The following is a 4,004-nucleotide window of genomic DNA, read 5'->3' as shown; positions in this document are numbered from 1 at the left end:
CGCCTCTGCCCATCCTTGCTCTGCAAGTAAAAGTCTCATAAACCTTTGTCTACCAGGGCCAGGGTCCCACAGGGCAGAAGGGCGTGTGGAGACTGAGGTCCACAGCCTGGTGAATAGGCAGGACTAGAGTTGGGCTTAAGAAACAAGCTCCAAGCCGGGCGTGGTGGCGCACGCCTTTAATCCCAGCACTCCGGAGGCAGAGGCAGGCGGATTTCTGAGTTCGAGGCCAGCCTGGTCTACAAAGTGAGTTCTAGGACAGCCAGGGCTACACAGAGAAACCCTGTCTCGAAAAACCGAAGCAAGCTCCAGGCCTTCCACCCCTCCAAGCCCCTGAGGACAGGCAAGCAGGTGCAGACAGCACCGGCCTCCAGTGGGGATTCGCTGGGGCCCTGAATCTGATCAGGTCATCAGACTTTACAGCAAACACCTGCTGAGCCATGTCACCCTCCCAGAATTTCAGAACAGGTGACTCTGAGCCCCAGGCTTACTGGGAGAAAGGTTTGTTCAGGCAACTACAGTGATTGGCAGTCCTGTGTCTCTGTAGAGCCCAACTCCCTTGGCACTTCTGCACACCGAAGATACTTCCCTCAACCTCTGAGGAGCCTAAAATACCATGGGCACTGTTGTCAGTCTAGATACATGCAAAAGCACCACCGTGGCCCTCTTTCCAGGCTAAATGTGTCTCCTGCCTCTGCACCTGGCCTGCACCATAGAAGGGGGAGTGGCTTTGCCCCTCTTTCTTGACAGACAGTGGAACTCCAGTATTACTTGAGGAGGCGGCAAGCCCAGTTCTGGGAGAAGGATCACAAATTCTCAGGCAGGGCCATGCAGCCTCCCTTGTAGCTAGACTTGGTCTGCCCCAATTGTGGGCATTGTGATATGAAGAAGTTTGCCTTGAGCAGCGGTTCTCAACCCCCTTAACCCTGAGAAAAGTGACTCATAATCAGTTATGTGCTCAATAAGTGGGGCTAGCCCTGTGAGCTCAGGGCAGGTGCTGTGTCCCCCAGTCTCTCTGACAGCTGTAGCCCAAACCCCAGGACCAGAGCCTTTCTTCTTTTTCCTAATCATCCCGGACCCAACGTTCTCTGTTATGCCACTTGCTGCTTTCTCCTACCAGTCTCAGAGATTGCTGCCCTCCCAGACAGTACAGTCTTAGGGCAGTGGCAGCCTGAGAGGGTTGCACCCCCTGAGAGTGGGGAACTGCGGTGTGTGTGTGTGTGTGATAGGGAGATACATTCAAAACAAGCTGTTGCTGAGGGAGGGGGGAACAGCCACTGTTGCTGTGGTTACATAGGATGGTCCAAAAGTGAAGAGCTCTTTTAGGGTACAGCTAAAGGCTTGGCCCCTACTATGTCATGACCATATAATCAAAGGCTGGGAGAAGAACTCCTGTGGACCTATGATTCTGGGCTAGCAGGAGAAACAGGCCAGAAGAAACAGCCATGAATGCGTGCTGTACAGGACTATTCTCCCAGCCAAACAACCGCTATCTTCAGGAATTCAGCTGTATTGGGGGTTGAAGTTCACTCAAAGAAGGCCTTAGAGTGTGGGTCATGTGACTATCACGCTCCTCCCAGACAACTGTTTGCAATTCTGCCCTAATTGCTTGAGGCCTGGAGAGGGCGTGGTCTCAGGGAAGCAGATGAAGTGGATTAGGGCAAAGGGCTTCAGCCTTGAAGCCATACGGGAACTGAGGAGCAGGAGTGGGGGCTTGGGGGTACAGAATTCCAGGACAGCATCTCCTGTCCGTAGCCCCTTACCCCTACTCTGTAAGTATGCAGAATGAACTCAAGTTCTGACATGTTGGGGAGGAGGGGAGTGGAAAGGAACTTTGGTTTATTGTCAGAACCGGATTGGATGGGTAGAGATGTTTAGTTCCTTCCCAGTCTTGTTACAATGTAGAAAGTCCTTGTCACAATGTAGAAAGTCCTTGTTACAATGTAGAAAGTCCTTGTCACAATGTAGAAAGTCCTTGTTACAATATAGAAAGTCCTTGTTCTGAGAACAATGGAGACCCCCTGGGGGTCAGCACTCATTTCAAGACTGAGGAAGCCGCTGGCCCCTCTAGGATCTGATTTAAACTCCAGCCTCACTGACTCTGGCTGGCTGATCCCAGCACTCAGAAGGCTGAAGAAGGAGGATCCGGAGTTCAGCTCAAATTTGAGCCCAGCCTCCTGAATGTTGGGATTACAGGCTTACAGCATCATGCCCAGAAAAGGTGGGTTTTTGCTTGTGTAGTGTCTGCTGAATCCAAGGCTGCTTTCTGTGTGGTGGCTTGAAAATCCAGGTCTCTCATAGTTCCCAGGGTCACAGCAAGGGGAGAGAATTGGAGAATCAACTGCTTTCTAAATGCCTACAGATGGCGAAGACAGCCCCCAACCCCCCCTGCCCCGCCTCCCACCCCCCACCCCCCACTTGAAGCTGATGATGCTATGTTCAGAAGCTATGAATGTTTCATAGATTCCAGCATGGAGCATTCAATGTTACACAAAAGACAAAAAGACAATGGCAGGATACTCTGTAGTGGTAGAAGAGTTGGAACCACCCTTAATATGTATGGTCTGAACCTTTTAGTACCTATGGAGGGCTGTAGACTCTGTGGTTTATTCCCCTCCCACGTGTAGGTTTGAAGACCACGTGTAGGTTTGGGCCAAACACCAGGGCTGGAATTCCTCTCTTGTGCCACAATTACTCTCTTTTTCTGCTTTGTCTAAAAACTACACATCACCTCCTTCTGCCAGACAGAAACATCCCAAGGCAGGCAGCTTTGGTGGATTTGAGGTATTCTCTCTGCTGCCTTAAACAAGGGGATGATGGGGAAAAGGCTAAAGGAGTAATGATGTCATTTTAGGAAAGAGGCTTCTCTAGTCTAGGTTCTCCTGGAACTTAAAGCAATCCTCCTGCCTCACCCTCCCAAGTACTAGAATTAAAGGCATGAGCCACCATGTCTGGCTTACTGCACAGTGCCAACATTGCTAGGTGAGTAACATATTGGCATGTAAATGTCCTTGTTGTAGAAATTTTTAATCCCAATCCAGGGTTTGTACCTACCTTTGAGCATTTAGTTCCCTGATTAAAAAAAACACACACACACACAAACAACCTTTATATTTACAATAAGCCTTAATCAGCACAAGAGCTGGAAGATATCTACCCTCTATGCTATTAGAATCTACTTTCCTATTGATAACCCTGACTTATTATTTACTATCTTTCATCTGGGCCACTCTTAACTCCAATTGGCCACCCCTCAGGGCCATGTTTTCTTGACTCCTAACCCATGGCATCTTTCTCTTCCTCTTCCTCTCTTCTCTCCCTCATTGTTCTCCGCCAAGCCCTCAGCCTTGGAACCCTAACCCCCCCCCCATGTCTTTTCTGCCCAGGTATTGAATGTTGGCATCTTTATTCACCAATCAGAAATAACTTGGTGGTGGGGGTTGGTGAGGTGGCTCAGCGGTTAAGAGCACTGACTGTTCTTCTGAAGGTCCTGAGTTCAAATCCCAGCAACCACACAGTGGCTCACAACCATCTGTAATGAGATCTGATGTCCTCTTCTGGTGTGTCTGAAGTCAGCTACAGTGTACTTATGTATAGTAATAAGTAAATCTTTAGGATGGAATGAGATACAGTGTACTCAATACATAAAATAAATAAATAAATCTTAAAAAAAAAAGAAAGAACTTGGGGGGCAAAGTCACATAGTGTTACTTGCGGGGGGGGGNGGGAGGGGGACTCAGTTGGTAGAGTGTCCTGGGTTCTCACCCCAGTACTGCATAAACTGGGCATGGTAGTGCAAGCCTGTGGTACCAGCACTCAGGAGTGTGGGGCAGGAGGTGCAGAACCAGGGTGTAAGCTAAGCAGGGAGAGTAAGGCCAAGCTGACCAGAGGAGGAGGTGGAGCAGATTCTCTGTGGATGTGGGAACACCTGGAAGAAGCAGGCCCACCCAGTCTCCTCCCTCCTCTGCAGAGCCCAGGCTGTCCCAGCCTCCACCCTCCTCTGCAGA

This window comes from Mus caroli, chromosome 17 (assembly GCF_900094665.2).
Source record: "Mus caroli chromosome 17, CAROLI_EIJ_v1.1, whole genome shotgun sequence".
NCBI classification, from domain to species: domain Eukaryota; kingdom Metazoa; phylum Chordata; class Mammalia; order Rodentia; family Muridae; genus Mus; species Mus caroli.
This window is presented reverse-complemented; position numbering follows the sequence as displayed.